The sequence below is a fragment of the Pimephales promelas genome, chromosome 2 (assembly GCF_988280905.1).
Source record: "Pimephales promelas chromosome 2, fPimPro1.hap1.1, whole genome shotgun sequence".
In the NCBI taxonomy this organism is placed as follows: domain Eukaryota; kingdom Metazoa; phylum Chordata; class Actinopteri; order Cypriniformes; family Leuciscidae; genus Pimephales; species Pimephales promelas.
The window spans coordinates 27,538,378-27,554,656 of record NC_142770.1 but is presented as its reverse complement, the minus strand read 5'-3'; the positions used below and the strand labels follow the sequence as shown (position 1 = coordinate 27,554,656).

The window sequence follows — 16,279 nt, the reverse complement described above, 5'->3', positions numbered from 1 at the left end:
GAGCCTTGGTGAGGTTGTAGTACCGGGCCGGTCCTACCATCCCTCAGAGTTTCAAGTCTCTACCACGGACGCTTTGGTCTGCCCGCTCACTTTTAAGGCGGAATGTTGATGATCCAAAATCCCAGGTTGCACTCCAGAGTGTCGTGCTGTGCACTCTGTTGTGATCCATTTTCGGTGTCAACCAATCTGAGCTGAGCTTGTTTGCCGGCGACCTTAGACCCTCTCGCCGCGGCCCAGGTGGGCGTGGCCTTTGCCGGCTCCCCCGCCTCGGCGTCGCTGCGTCATCGCTTCTCGGCCTTTTGGCTAAGATCAAGTGTAGTATCTGTTCTTATCAGTTTAATATCTGATACGTGCCCTACCCGGGCACCACATATTAAATTGATTTTTGGTCCTGGGAGATGGCATAGGGGCTTGCTCCGTCCACTCCACGCATCGACCCGGTATTGCAGTACTTCTGGGAACGGTGCACCCTCCTAAAGTGTTCAATGAAAGAAATGTAGTGGTCTTGTGTGGCAGAAGGTGATAATGGAGCTAGTGTGAGTGGGTGTTGTAGGTGATCATGTGCTATACTAGCCTGGGTAGAATTGTGGTGTAAAAACAAGACAAAAAGGAACCCCTGTTCCTCTGTCAGTTTAACATCTGATCCGTCCACTATTCGGGGACGGCGCATTATGTACATTTATGGCTCATGGAGCCGGATGCGGAGCGTGCAAAAAAAAAAAAAAAAAAAAAAGCCCCTTTTTTGACTGGCAAACCGCTGGTGAGGATTGGGGAGAGGGGCAGGGTGCTTCTGACTGAAGGCCTGGGAATTCATACTTACCTGGCAGGGGAGACACCATGATCAGGAAGGTGGTTCACCCAGGGCGAGGCTCGGCCATTGCACTCTGGGTTGTGCTGACCCCTGCGAATTCCCCAAATGTGGGAATCTCGACTGCATAATTTATGGTAGTGGGGGACTGCGTTCGCGCTCTCCCCTGGACAACACTGGTTAAAAGGGCAGATTGTTAAAGCTCCACTTGAGGTTCTTTTGTTTTGTTTTTTTTCTCCACTTCTTCAATATCCAGAGGCAGTCCAGAGAGTTGAACTGCGGCGGTTGCTCGAGAGATACGAAACAGTCTAGGACCGGTCTGTGTGAGGAGGGTTTTCTTTTTTCTCCTCAATTCTTCAAATAGTCTCCAATATTTGACGGACGACTTAGTTCACAGCAGTTGTCCTGGAGGCAAAGTTGTTCGGAATGAGGAGTTCTATCATGTGGTATGAAAACATTGTGCACGTGTGAAACGTCACGTGATATTCAGCCACCCATGTTGTGTTTTTTTCTGTTTACAGCGCCACCAAGTGGCCAGTCGCCGCATTCCTCTTCACGTGACCACGGGCTGAGCCCGTACACAGGTGTACCGAGTTGGGTGCAATTGTCTCATTCCGTTGGAGAGTTATAGCCGTTTAAGTAAAGCCCGCCTCGCCCACCCCCAACGTTTTGGCGTACCGTCGCCAACGTGGATGGAAATTCCAACTGTTTCCCGATCCCTGTTGGCAGTCAGACTCCAGAGAATCTTTCTGCACCGGTTTGGGTCAGATCGGGCAAAAAACCTAGGACTAGTGTGCAAAAGTAGGTTTTTCAGAAAATCCAAAATACCCGAAAATCTCGCCAGCGCGACCACCCAATCCGAGGCATGCATCTTGTTCGGCTCGAGCCAAGGATTCCGGTGATGTAAGACACTTGGGTCTGCGACCGACGGTCGAGGAGTTACGAGCCATTTCGTACTTTTGATCGCTGCAGCGCCACCTTGGGGCCGATCGGGGCGAGCCTTGGTGAGGTTGTAGTACCGGGCCGGTCCTACCATCCCTCAGAGTTTCAAGTCTCTACCACGGACGCTTTGGTCTGCCCGCTCACTTTTAAGGCGGAATGTTGATGATCCAAAATCCCAGGTTGCACTCCAGAGTGTCGTGCTGTGCACTCTGTTGTGATCCATTTTCGGTGTCAACCAATCTGAGCTGAGCTTGTTTGCCGGCGACCTTAGACCCTCTCGCCGCGGCCCAGGTGGGCGTGGCCTTTGCCGGCTCCCCCGCCTCGGCGTCGCTGCGTCATCGCTTCTCGGCCTTTTGGCTAAGATCAAGTGTCTGGTCCCAAGGTAGAGACAGCGATCGCCTCTTGGAGGTTTTTCCGGCTCGGGTCCTTCCGTGACTTGAGCCTCAAACTTTTGAGAGGTACATTGTTCCAGCTGCTTTTATTCCGGTTCGGTTTTAAGGTAAGACCTTTTTATCTATTTATTTATTTATTTATTTATTGTTTTAAGTTTTAGGCTGTTGGTGCCTCCACCATGTCGGCTGCTCGTGCCGGCATGCGGAGGCACCACAGCGTGCGGTTTTTATTTAAAGAGGTGAATGGTAAGCTCCTGGGGTTGTCACGTCTTGACTTCTCCAGGAAGCTGATCCAGAAAACCCTCAATTTTAAACCTGATGACTTGAACTGCTTGGTAACTCTCCCCCTGAACAAAGGTTTTGATTTAAGTTTCAAAAGCGCTTCCCTGTTAACTGAATTCTGGCAAAGGTTTGATGCATGCAAAGCCCAGTTTTCAATGTTTACTGTGGAAAAACTTTCTGACAATTCACTTAAAACCGTGATTGTCAGGATGTTTAATGAAACTGTGAATGGAGAAGACATTTGTGTCTGGTTGGGTAGATTTTGCACTGTTCGGGGGCAACCAGTCAAAGTGTTAGATGAAGACGGCATCTGGAATTGCTCCTGGCGAATTCCCATTAAACAATGGGAAGACGCCGGGGGCTACCAGGGCCTGAAACACCTACCTTCAATGATTGTGTTGGGAGAGAACAGAGGCTACATTCACTATCAAGGAATGCCTAAATTGTGCAGAAAGTGTGGGAGAATGGGGCATTTAGCCGATGCATGCAATGAATTAACATGTGGGAAGTGTAGAGGAATTGGTCATACTTTTGAAGAATGTACCATTGGCAGAAGGTGTAATCTTTGTGGTGAAACTAACCATCTCTACAGAGATTGCCCTAAAAGTTTTGCCAACAAATTGAAAGGTAACAAAATGGCCGCCCCACATGTGGAACAAACAAAAGAGCAAAGGAAGGAGGAGGCGGTCCCTGAGGTTTTGGCGGGAAATTCTATTTCCCAGCCAGCCTCAGGGAGTGGGCAGGAGGAAGGAAGTGGGGCGGCCATAGGGGCGGAGCCAAGTTTTAACAGCAAACAGAGTGAGGAAGCCGTTCCCCAACAAGAGATAAGCGAAAACAAAATAGAGGAGGAGGATGTAACGGCTTCCTCGCTCTACACCGTATCGGAGGTTAGCGTGGTGGATAGTGGGGGTGAATCCGAGGGTTCACTTCCCAATGCTCAGGTGCAAAAAAGGTCTGCGAGATCTCCTCTGCTTCAAACAGAGGAGAAAAGGCTGCGGGCATCGCTCCGGCTAGATAGTACCTCCTTGGTAGATCTAGACCGTGTGTGGCCCGCAGATTCTCCCAATGAAGTCTCCTTTTTGCACGTTAAGCTAATAACATCGTCGCCGAAGGATCCACAAGAGGCCCTCTCTGTGGACTCCAAGGTGACGAGCATTTGCCCTCCTGATCCCAGTTTTTCTGGGGAAAAGGAGAAGCAAGTGATACATGACATAACATGATTTTAATGTAACTTTCTGCAGTCTTTTGGTTTTATTCTTCTATTAATGCTTGTATTTTTAACCATACTGCTCATGGCCCTCACTATCTCTACAATCAATGTGAGAAGTGTGAGGTCTACTCTGCGAGCACAGAGTGTGTTATCCTTTTTAAAAACTTTTAAGTCAGATGTGTTTTTATTGCAAGAATGTGGTTTGCCTTTTTTAACAAATTACAGGAAGTGGGAGGAGATTTGGACCCCAGGATTTTCCATTTGGAGTGGGTCCAATTTTAACAAAAATGACGGTGTTGCTATTTTAATCAAAAATCCCAACCTTTTGGTGAAGGGCAGCACTGTGGTGAGGGACGGGCGGGCAATTTTAGCAAATCTGACTTTTTTAGGTAAGGATCTTAATATTTTAAATATGTATGGTTTTACAGAAAAAAATAACAGGTATGAGCTTTTAGAAGACTCGCAACCCCACATGCTAGGCAGGGCTCCCCTAGTGGTAGCAGGGGATTTTAATTGTGTTTTATCAAAAAATGACAGAAAGAGGGTAGGAGATGATTTTAAGGTAGACAAGACATCGGTTTTATTACAAAATATAGTCAAAGATTTTAAGTTAGTTGACTGTTTTAAAACAATGCATCAAAGAGAGGAGGGCTTCACCTGGTTCAGTGGTGACGGTGCCAGAGCCTCTCGAATTGACTATGTTTTTACAAGGGACCTCCCGCCGACCGATGCTACATTGACCCCCCTCTTTTTTTCCGATCACATGATGCTGTCTTGCACTCTTTCACTTCCCACGGGTGTGACTGCAGGGGGAGGGCTGTGGAAGCTGAACTGTTCCCTGTTAGAGGACGAGGAAGTGGTAAAAGAGTATAGGGAGCAGTTCAGCCAATGGCAGACCCTCCAGGACTTTTATGACTCACGTGCACAGTGGTGGGAGATGGTGAAACAAAGGACAGGACGGTTTTTTAAACAAATTGGGAGAGAAAAAAAGAATAAAGAAAAAAGACGCATGATGGGGTTGCAAAAAAGACTGCAGAGATATTTTAACCTTTTAAACAATGGATTGGATTTTACAAATGAAATAAAAGAAGTAAAGAAAGAAATGTCAGATCTGTCTGAAATAAAGAGCAAAGGTGTCATTTTAAGATGTAAAGAAAGGGAGTTAGAGGAAGGAGAGAAGTGTACCAGATATTTTTTTAAAAAGACAATAGCTCGGGGAGGGTCCATTAATGCTTTAAAAACTTTTAGAGGGGAGGAAGTAAACACAAATGACCGGATTTTAGGGGAAATTGAAAGTTTTTACAGTAATTTATATGACACTAAAGAGGTACACAATGGCACCTTAGAGGACGTTTTAGGGGTTTTAGATAAAAAAGTTAAGAGTCCAAATGTGCTTTTATCCCAGGATTTTAATCTTTTAGAGTTGACAAAAGCTGTAAAGGGTTTTAAGAAGGGGAAGTCACCGGGCATGGACGGACTCCCCTTTGAGTTTTACCTGACTTTCTGGGACATTTTAGCACACGACTTACTTACAGTTTTTAAAGAATTTGAGACTCTTGACAGACTTCCAGACAGCTTTAGAGTAGGGATAGTTACACTACTGTACAAAAAAGGAGACAAGACTGACTTAAGAAACTGGCGACCAATCACTCTTTTAAATTATGATTGTAAACTTTTTAGTAAAATTTTAGCTACACGCATGTCGACCGTTTTAGAGGACGTAATCCACCTGGATCAAGCTTGCGCTGTGCCCGGCAGGAAGATCACGGACAGCCTAATACTGATCAGAGACGCCATCTGTTATGCGAGAGACAGAAACATTCGGCTTGTAGTCCTAAATTTAGACTTCGAAAAAGCATTTGATCGAGTTTCGCACCAGTACCTCCTTCAGGTACTGCAAAAAATGGGCTTTTCTGAGAGGTTTCTAGCTTGGGTGGGACTGCTGTATGAGGACTTAGGCAGCAAAATTCTTGTAAATGGGCATCTTACCAAAGCTGTAAATATCCGCAGCGGTGTCCGTCAGGGGTGTCCCTTATCTCCCCTTCTGTACGTGGCTTGTATTGAGCCACTGGCACAAATCTTGAGAAGGGATAAATGGATTAAAGGACTAGAAATCCCAGGAACTGGTGGACTGACGGCGACCTGTGTTTTATATATGGACGACGTGACCCTTTTAGCGACTGACCTTTTATCGGTACGAAGAGCAATGGACTTGACTGACTGGTACGGTCGGGCCTCGGGCGCCAAGCTTAACAGGAGTAAGTCCGAGGCCCTGCTCTTCGGGCCGTGGGGGAACGTTGACAAAGGCGGACTAGATTTGGATTTTAAAGATAATAATTTGAAAATTTTAGGTGTGAAATTTGACAGGGAGGGTGGAGGACAGGGTAACTGGACTGACATGTTAGGGAAAGTTAGGCAAAGACTGGGCTTTTGGGGACTAAGACAACTGACGTATGAAGGCAAGATTTTAATTTTTAAAGCTGTGATTTTACCACTGATTTTACTTGTCTGTTCTGTTTTTAGTCCCCCAAGACGATTCCTAGCCAAGTTGGAGAGGGCGGTATTTTATTTCCTGTGGGGGTCCAAGTGGGAAAGACTCAAGAGGGAGGTCGTCAAAAAGAAAAAAGAGAATGGTGGGAAAGGCCTCCCAGACCCCCACCTGTTTTTAGGCAGCCGCTTTGCCGCCCTCCACATCCAGTATGCACTGACCCCATCCAGAGAACACAAGACAGCAGCCATGACCCGATTCTGGATGGGGTCATACTTAAGATCTTTGAAAATTTTACCCGTTGATCTTAAATGTCCAGTGTCTTTTAATCTGTCAAAAGAACATCTTTTTATTAAGAATTTTTTAAAGAAATACCTTTTAGAAACGAATGATGCCACTGTTTTAACTAACCACAAGTCTCTTGTCTCTCTTGTGCAGGATCGAGAATCGGTGAGCCCAGTTCCAGGCCTCACACTAGGTGAGGCCAAAGACGTTTGGAGGAACGCAGCCCACCCAGCTCTCCAGAACAGGCTTAAGGACTTGTCGTGGATGGTGGCCCATGAGATCCTCCCGGTCAGGGCGGTTATGCACTCCAGAGGCATGGCCAAAAACCCCACCTGCCCACGGTCCGGATGTGGTTCCCCGGAGACCGTCTACCATCTGCTCTGGGAGTGCGGTGCTGCGCGGGACCTGTGGGCCAAGACCAGCCCCCTGGTTTTCCCGTGCCTGCCGGCGGGTCGGGCCCAGGTGGGATACAGGCTCGCCATCCTGGGGGTGGGTCAGGGCTTGAAGGAGCTAACATCACAGCAATTTACCTCGCTCTGGCTCACCCTCAACCATATCAAGGATGCCATCTGGGCCACCAGAAACCTGCTGGTGGGGAAACGCGTTACGGTGCCCCTCCACGCGTGCGAGCAATTAGTTAGATCTGCGCTGCAGGAGGCGCCGGACGTCGTTATTCGGATGGGGGGGCTGGGGTCACACCAAAGAGGTCCCGGCCACCCCCGACCCTGGCCGCCCGTAGATGCACCCTCACCACACCGGCTACGGGAACAGCGGGCCAGCGGGCCGGAGGAGAGGGGATCTCCGCTGGGCGCTGGAAGCGAGGAGTCCGGGGCCTGTTCTGGAGACCTGGAGTGAATGGACATTCTTGATAGGGACTCACCCTCGATCCTGTACAAGAGATGTTTTATGTGGCATAATTTATTGTTTTATTGTTTTTTATCTGACTTGTTTTATTGTTTTATTCCTATTATTTAAACCATTTACCTTTCTTTTAAAACATACATGGACTTTTTACACAACACACAAACACAAGAAACTTTTAACAGTAAATAATGTGTCCCTTATAATATGTGTAAAAATGTGATCTAAAAGAAAAAATGTACATGCAAATGGAAATAATGGAATGACACTGTGACAATAAAACTTTTCGAAAGAAAGAAAGAAAAAATCTGTTCTTATCAGTTTAATATCTGATACGTGCCCTACCCGGGCACCACATATTAAATTGATTTTTGGTCCTGGGAGATGGCATAGGGGCTTGCTCCGTCCACTCCACGCATCGACCCGGTATTGCAGTACTTCTGGGAACGGTGCACCCTCCTAAAGTGTTCAATGAAAGAAATGTAGTGGTCTTGTGTGGCAGAAGGTGATAATGGAGCTAGTGTGAGTGGGTGTTGTAGGTGATCATGTGCTATACTAGCCTGGGTAGAATTGTGGTGTAAAAACAAGACAAAAAGGAACCCCTGTTCCTCTGTCAGTTTAACATCTGATCCGTCCACTATTCGGGGACGGCGCATTATGTACATTTATGGCTCATGGAGCCGGATGCGGAGCGTGCAAAAAAAAAAAAAAAAAAAAAAGCCCCTTTTTTGACTGGCAAACCGCTGGTGAGGATTGGGGAGAGGGGCAGGGTGCTTCTGACTGAAGGCCTGGGAATTCATACTTACCTGGCAGGGGAGACACCATGATCAGGAAGGTGGTTCACCCAGGGCGAGGCTCGGCCATTGCACTCTGGGTTGTGCTGACCCCTGCGAATTCCCCAAATGTGGGAATCTCGACTGCATAATTTATGGTAGTGGGGGACTGCGTTCGCGCTCTCCCCTGGACAACACTGGTTAAAAGGGCAGATTGTTAAAGCTCCACTTGAGGTTCTTTTGTTTTGTTTTTTTTCTCCACTTCTTCAATATCCAGAGGCAGTCCAGAGAGTTGAACTGCGGCGGTTGCTCGAGAGATACGAAACAGTCTAGGACCGGTCTGTGTGAGGAGGGTTTTCTTTTTTCTCCTCAATTCTTCAAATAGTCTCCAATATTTGACGGACGACTTAGTTCACAGCAGTTGTCCTGGAGGCAAAGTTGTTCGGAATGAGGAGTTCTATCATGTGGTATGAAAACATTGTGCACGTGTGAAACGTCACGTGATATTCAGCCACCCATGTTGTGTTTTTTTCTGTTTACAGCGCCACCAAGTGGCCAGTCGCCGCATTCCTCTTCACGTGACCACGGGCTGAGCCCGTACACAGGTGTACCGAGTTGGGTGCAATTGTCTCATTCCGTTGGAGAGTTATAGCCGTTTAAGTAAAGCCCGCCTCGCCCACCCCCAACGTTTTGGCGTACCGTCGCCAACGTGGATGGAAATTCCAACTGTTTCCCGATCTCTGTTGGCAGTCAGACTCCAGAGAATCTTTCTGCACCGGTTTGGGTCAGATCGGGCAAAAAACCTAGGACTAGTGTGCAAAAGTAGGTTTTTCAGAAAATCCAAAATACCCGAAAATCTCGCCAGCGCGACCACCCAATCCGAGGCATGCATCTTGTTCGGCTCGAGCCAAGGATTCCGGTGATGTAAGACACTTGGGTCTGCGACCGACGGTCGAGGAGTTACGAGCCATTTCGTACTTTTGATCGCTGCAGCGCCACCTTGGGGCCGATCGGGGCGAGCCTTGGTGAGGTTGTAGTACCGGGCCGGTCCTACCATCCCTCAGAGTTTCAAGTCTCTACCACGGACGCTTTGGTCTGCCCGCTCACTTTTAAGGCGGAATGTTGATGATCCAAAATCCCAGGTTGCACTCCAGAGTGTCGTGCTGTGCACTCTGTTGTGATCCATTTTCGGTGTCAACCAATCTGAGCTGAGCTTGTTTGCCGGCGACCTTAGACCCTCTCGCCGCGGCCCAGGTGGGCGTGGCCTTTGCCGGCTCCCCCGCCTCGGCGTCGCTGCGTCATCGCTTCTCGGCCTTTTGGCTAAGATCAAGTATCTTGTCAAACGGTTCAGACTGCGATCGCCTCTTGGAGGTTCTTGGCTCGAGATCTTCTGGTATCCCGAGCCACACATCTCTCGAGAGGTAGATTGAACCAGCTGATTTTACTCCTTCTCAGTTTTAAGGTAAGACCATATTATCTATTTATTTATTTATTGTCTATTTATTTATTTATTTAATATTTATTGGGTTTTTAAAGTTTTAGGCTGTTGGTGCCTCCACCATGTCGGCAGCTCGTGCCGGTGTGCGGAGGCACCACAGCGTGCGGTTTTTATTTAGAGAGGTCGAGGGGAAGCTCCTGGGTATGTCCCGCATGGACTTTTCCAGGAAGCTGATCCAAAAGACCTTACATTTTAAGCCCGAGGACTTGAATTGTTTGATGACTCTGCCCCTGAACAAAGGATTTGATGTTAGCTTTAAGGCTGCTTCCCTGCTAAATGATTTTTGGCAACGGTTTGAAAATGTTAAGGCCCAGTTCTCCATGTTCACTGTGGAGAAACTTTCTGATAACACTCTTAAAACAGTGATTGTTAGGATGTTTAATGAAACAGTGACTGGAGATGATATTTGTGTCTGGCTGGGTAGATTTTGCACTGTTAGAAGTCAGCCTGTCAAAGTGCTAGATGAGGATGGCATTTGGAATTGCTCCTGGTGGATTCCCATTAAACAATGGGAAGACGCTGGGGGCTACCAGGGCCTGAAACATCTGCCTTCTATGATTGTGCTGGGAGAAAACAGAGGCTACATACACTATCAAGGAATGCCTAAGCTGTGTAGAAAATGTGGAAGAGTTGGGCATCTCGCCGAAGCATGCCAAGAACTAGTATGTGGGAAGTGCAAAGAAATTGGTCACAGTTTTGAAAACTGTACCAATGGCAGGCGGTGCAATCTTTGTGGAGAATCATCCCATCTCTACAGAGACTGCCCTAAAAGTTTTGCCAACAAGCTTAAAATGGCCGCCCCGCAAGCACACCAAACAAAAGAACAAAGGGAGGAGGAGGCGGTCCCTGAGGTTTTGGCGGGAATTACATCTCTCCTGCCAGCCTCAGGGATTGGGGCAGAAGAAGGAAGTGGGGCGGCCACAGGGGCAGAGTCAAACATTCAAACAGCCACCACCACTGTGAAAGATAAGGAAGGAGATGAGATACAGGAAGAAACAGATTCTTCATTAGAAACGGTTCCGGACGCGGTTTTAGAAACCAGTGGGAGTGAAACTGAATGTTCACTCCCAAATGCTCAGGTGCAAAAAAGGCCTGCGGGATCTCCTCTGTTTGACACAGAGGAGAAGAAAGCTAGGGCTGCACATCGCTCAGATAGTTCCTTTTTGGACAATCTGGAGCGTGTGTGGCCCCTAGAATCCCCAAATGAGGTGTCCTTTTTGCACGTAAAGCTAAGAACATCATCACCAAAAGAGCTGCAAGAGGTTTCCTCTGCAGCCTCGGAGGTGGTAAGCATTTGCCTCCCCGACCCCAGTCCATCTGGGAGGAGGGGAAGGCAATTGCCACAAGAAATCACATGATTTTAATGATTTTATTGTAGTCTTTTATTGTCTTCTGTTTTAAATGTCTCATACCTTTTTTACCTTACTGCTCATGACCCTCACAATCTCAACCATCAATGTAAGAAGTGTGAGGTCCACCATACGAGCACAGAGCATTTTATCCTTTTTAAATACTTGTAAATCAGATTTGTTTTTAATACAAGAGTGTGCTTTGCCCTTTTTAAATAGGTACACAAAGATGGAGGAATTATGGCTCCCTGGTCCCTCCATATGGAGCGGATCAAACCAAAACAAAAATGACGGTGTTGCTATTTTAATAAAAAATCCCCATATCTTGGTGAAGGGCAGCACAGTGGTGAGGGATGGGCGGGCTCTTTTAGCAAATCTGAATTTTTTAGGTAGAGATTTAAATGTTCTTAATGTGTATGGTTTTACAGGTAAAAATGAAAGGTATGAGCTTTTAGAAGACTTGCAGTCCCACATGTTAGGTAGGGCGCCCCTAGTGGTGGCAGGGGATTTTAACTGTGTTTTATCAAAAAAAGATAGGAAGAGGGTAGGAGAGGATTTTAAAGTAGATAAGACAACGGTTTTATTGCAGGGCTTAGTGAGAGATTTTAAATTAGTCGACTGTTTTAAAAATGTGCATCAAAGAGAGGAGGGCTACACTTGGTTCAGTAGTGATGGCTCCAGAGCCTCTCGCATCGACTATATTTTTACAAGAGACTGCCCGCCAACCGATGCTACAGTCACCCCCCTTTTCTTTTCTGACCACTTAATGCTGTCTTCCACCCTTTCACTGCCCACAGGTGTGACGGTAGGGGGAGGGCTGTGGAAGCTGAACTGCTCCCTCTTAGAAGATGAGGATGTAGTAAAGGAATATAGGGAGCAGTTCAGCCAATGGCAGACCCTCCAAGACTTTTACGATACACGCGCACAGTGGTGGGAGATGGTAAAGGACCGGACAAGACAGTTTTTTAGGAAAGTAGGAAGGGACAAGAAGAATAGGGAAAAGAGATACATGATGGGGCTGCAAAAAAGACTACAAAGATATTTTAATCTTTTTAATAATGGTTTTGATTTTAATGACGAAATGAAAGAGGTCAAAAAAGAAATGTCAGTTTTATCCAGTTATCAAAGTAAAGGGTTTATTTTAAGAAGTAAAGAGAGAGAGATAGAAGAAGGTGAAAAATGTACTAGGTATTTTTTTAAAAAGATATTAACAAGGGGAGGGGCTATAACTAGTGTAAAAGTAGAAGGGAGGGATGTAAAAACAACAGATGAAATTTTAAAAGGGGTTGAGTATTTCTACCAAGAGTTATACAGTCCAAAAGATGTACATGACACCACTCTAAAGGAAGTTTTAAATTTTTTAGTCAAGAAAGTAAAGAGTCCAAATGAGCTTTTAATACAAGATTTTACCATTTTAGAAACTCAAAAAGCACTGAAAGGTTTTAAGAGGGGTAAATCCCCAGGGGAAGATGGACTCCCCCTGGAGTTTTATCTTACCTTTTGGGACATTTTAGCTCACGAATTACTGACTGTTTTTAAGGACTTTGAGACCCTTGACAGACTTCCGGACAGTTTTAGAATAGGGATAGTTTCTTTACTTTACAAAAAAGGTGACCGGACTGACTTAAAAAATTGGAGACCTATTACTCTTTTAAATTTTGATAGCAAACTTTTCAGTAAAATTTTAGCTACACGTATGTCGACCGTTTTAGAGGACGTAATCCACCCGGATCAAGCTTGCGCTGTGCCCAGAAGAAAGATAACAGACAGCCTAGTTCTGATTAGAGATGCCATCTGTTATGCGAGAGACAGAAACATCCGGCTTGTAGCCCTAAATTTAGATTTCGAAAAAGCCTTTGATCGGGTCTCGCACCAGTACCTCCTTCAGGTACTGCAAAAAATGGGCTTTCCAGAGAGGTTTATAGCTTGGGTGGGGCTGCTCTATGAGGGTTTTAGCAGCAAATTTCTTGTAAATGGGCATCTTTCCAAAGCTGTAAATATCCACAGCGGTGTCCGTCAGGGGTGTCCTTTATCTCCCCTTCTGTATGTGGCTTGTATTGAGCCACTGGCACAGATCTTGAGAAGGGATAAATGGATTAAAGGACTAGACATCCCAGAAACTGGTGGACTGACGGCGACCTGTGTTTTATATATGGATGACGTGACTCTTTTAGCGACTGACCTTTTATCAGTACGAAGAGCAATGGACTTGACTGACTGGTACGGTCGGGCCTCGGGCGCCAAGCTTAACAGGAGTAAGTCCGAGGCCCTGCTCTTCGGGCCGTGGGGCGACATGGACACAGGAGGACTAGATTTGGATTTTAAAGAAAATGATTTGAAAATTTTAGGTGTGAAATTTGACAGGGAGGGTGGAGGACAAGGAAACTGGACTGACATGTTAGGGAAAGTTAGGCAAAGACTGGGCTTTTGGGGACTAAGACAACTGACGCTAGAAGGCAAGATTTTAATTTTTAAAGCTGTGATTTTACCACTGATTTTACTTGTCTGTTCTGTTTTTAGTCCCCCAAGACGATTCCTAGCCAAGTTGGAGAGGGCGGTATTTTATTTCCTGTGGGGGTCCAAGTGGGAAAGACTCAAGAGGGAGGTTGTCAAAAAGAAAAAAGAGAATGGCGGGAAAGGCCTCCCAGACCCCCACCTGTTTTTAGGCAGCCGCTTTGCCGCCCTCCACATCCAGTATGCACTGACCCCATCCAGAGAACACAAGACAGCAGCCATGACCCGATTCTGGATGGGGTCATACCTAAGAAGCTTGAAAATTTTACCCATTGATCTTAAAAGCCCAGTGTCTTTTAATTTGTCAAAAGAACACCTTTTTATTAAGACATTTTTAAAGAAATACCTTTTAGAAACAAATGATGCCACTATTTTAACTAACCACAAGTCTCTTGTCTCTCTTGTGCAGGATCGAGAATCGGTGAGTCCAGTTCCAGGCCTCACACTAGGTGAGGCCAAAGACGTTTGGAGGAACGCAGCCCACCCAGCTCTCCAGAACAGGCTCAAGGACTTGTCGTGGATGGTGGCTCATGAGATCCTCCCGGTCAGGGCGGTCATGCACTCCAGAGGCATGGCCAAAAACCCCACCTGCCCACGGTCCGGATGTGGTTCCCCGGAGACCGTCCAACATCTGCTCTGGGAGTGCGGCGTTGCGCGGGACCTGTGGGCCAAGACCGGCCCCCTGTTTTTCCCGTGCCTGCCGGCGGGTCGGGCCCAGGTGGACTACAAGCTCGCCATCCTGGGGGTGGGTCAGGGCTTGAAGGAGTTGACACCACCAACGTTTGCCTCGCTCTGGCTCACCCTCAACCATATAAAGGATGCCATCTGGGCCACCAGAAACCTGCTGGTGGGGAAACGCGTGACGGTCCCCCTCCACGCGTGCGAGCAAAGAATAAGATCAACGCTGCAGGGTGGGCCGCACGTCGTTATTCGGATGGGGGGGCCGGGGTCACACGGAGAGGGTCCCGGCCGCCACCGTACCTGGCTGCCCGTAGATGCACCCTCACCACTCTGGCTACGGGAACAGCGGGCCAGCGGGCCGGAGGAGAGGGGATCTCCGCTGGGCGCTGGAAGCGAGGAGTCTGGGGCCTGTTCTGGAGACCTGGAGTGAATGGACATTCTTGATAGGGACTCACCCTCGATCCTGTACAAGAGATGTTTTATGTGGCATAATTTATTGTTTTATTGTTTTTTATCTGACATGTTTTATTGTTTTATTCCTATTATTTAAACCATTTACCTTTCTTTTAAAACATACATGGACTTTTTACACAACACACAAACACAAGAAACTTTTAACCGTTAATAATGTATCCCTTTTAATATGTGTAAAAATGTGATCTAAAAGAAAAAAAATGTACATGCAAATGGAAATAATGGAATGACACTGTGACAATAAAACTTTTCGAAAGAAAAAAAAATCTGTTCTTATCAGTTTAATATCTGATACGTGCCCTACCCGGGCACCACATATTAAATTGATTTTTGGTCCTGGGAGATGGCATAGGGGCTTGCTCCGTCCACTCCACGCATCGACCCGGTATTGCAGTACTTCTGGGAACGGTGCACCCTCCTAAAGTGTTCAATGAAAGAAATGTAGTGGTCTTGTGTGGCAGAAGGTGATAATGGAGCTAGTGTGAGTGGGTGTTGTAGGTGATCATGTGCTATACTAGCCTGGGTAGAATTGTGGTGTAAAAACAAGACAAAAAGGAACCCCTGTTCCTCTGTCAGTTTAACATCTGATCCGTCCACTATTCGGGGACGGCGCATTATGTACATTTATGGCTCATGGAGCCGGATGCGGAGCGTGCAAAAAAAAAAAAAAAAAAAAAAAGCCCCTTTTTTGACTGGCAAACCGCTGGTGAGGATTGGGGAGAGGGGCAGGGTGCTTCTGACTGAAGGCCTGGGAATTCATACTTACCTGGCAGGGGAGACACCATGATCAGGAAGGTGGTTCACCCAGGGCGAGGCTCGGCCATTGCACTCTGGGTTGTGCTGACCCCTGCGAATTCCCCAAATGTGGGAATCTCGACTGCATAATTTATGGTAGTGGGGGACTGCGTTCGCGCTCTCCCCTGGACAACACTGGTTAAAAGGGCAGATTGTTAAAGCTCCACTTGAGGTTCTTTTGTTTTGTTTTTTTTCTCCACTTCTTCAATATCCAGAGGCAGTCCAGAGAGTTGAACTGCGGCGGTTGCTCGAGAGATACGAAACAGTCTAGGACCGGTCTGTGTGAGGAGGGTTTTCTTTTTTCTCCTCAATTCTTCAAATAGTCTCCAATATTTGACGGACGACTTAGTTCACAGCAGTTGTCCTGGAGGCAAAGTTGTTCGGAATGAGGAGTTCTATCATGTGGTATGAAAACATTGTGCACGTGTGAAACGTCACGTGATATTCAGCCACCCATGTTGTGTTTTTTTCTGTTTACAGCGCCACCAAGTGGCCAGTCGCCGCATTCCTCTTCACGTGACCACGGGCTGAGCCCGTACACAGGTGTACCGAGTTGGGTGCAATTGTCTCATTCCGTTGGAGAGTTATAGCCGTTTAAGTAAAGCCCGCCTCGCCCACCCCCAACGTTTTGGCGTACCGTCGCCAACGTGGATGGAAATTCCAACTGTTTCCCGATCCCTGTTGGCAGTCAGACTCCAGAGAATCTTTCTGCACCGGTTTGGGTCAGATCGGGCAAAAAACCTAGGACTAGTGTGCAAAAGTAGGTTTTTCAGAAAATCCAAAATACCCGAAAATCTCGCCAGCGCGACCACCCAATCCGAGGCATGCATCTTGTTCGGCTCGAGCCAAGGATTCCGGTGATGTAAGACACTTGGGTCTGCGACCGACGGTCGAGGAGTTACGAGCCATTTCGTACTTTTGATCGCT

The 16,279-nt window shown here is 47.0% G+C and overlaps 5 non-coding genes and 1 pseudogene across 5 annotated transcripts; all 6 read left to right on the top strand.

Moving 5' to 3' along the window:
- The first annotated feature begins 283 nt into the window (after positions 1-283).
- Positions 284-474, top strand: LOC148996038 (U2 spliceosomal RNA). Its single transcript, XR_016148721.1, has one exon. It is a non-coding gene; the product is annotated as a U2 spliceosomal RNA (small nuclear RNA).
- A 338-nt stretch (positions 475-812) lies between these two features.
- LOC148996037 (U1 spliceosomal RNA) lies at positions 813-977 on the top strand. Its single transcript, XR_016147731.1, has one exon. It is a non-coding gene; the product is annotated as a U1 spliceosomal RNA (small nuclear RNA).
- A 6,569-nt stretch (positions 978-7,546) lies between these two features.
- Positions 7,547-7,728, top strand: LOC148996036 (U2 spliceosomal RNA). The gene has a single exon (XR_016149448.1). It is a non-coding gene; the product is annotated as a U2 spliceosomal RNA (small nuclear RNA).
- Positions 7,729-8,066: 338 nt separating this feature from the next.
- Positions 8,067-8,231, top strand: LOC148996035 (U1 spliceosomal RNA). Its single transcript, XR_016147709.1, has one exon. It is a non-coding gene; the product is annotated as a U1 spliceosomal RNA (small nuclear RNA).
- A 6,568-nt stretch (positions 8,232-14,799) lies between these two features.
- Positions 14,800-14,976, top strand: LOC148996034 (U2 spliceosomal RNA; annotated as a pseudogene).
- Positions 14,977-15,315: 339 nt separating this feature from the next.
- Positions 15,316-15,480, top strand: LOC148996033 (U1 spliceosomal RNA). Its single transcript, XR_016147690.1, has one exon. It is a non-coding gene; the product is annotated as a U1 spliceosomal RNA (small nuclear RNA).
- Positions 15,481-16,279: the final 799 nt, after the last annotated feature.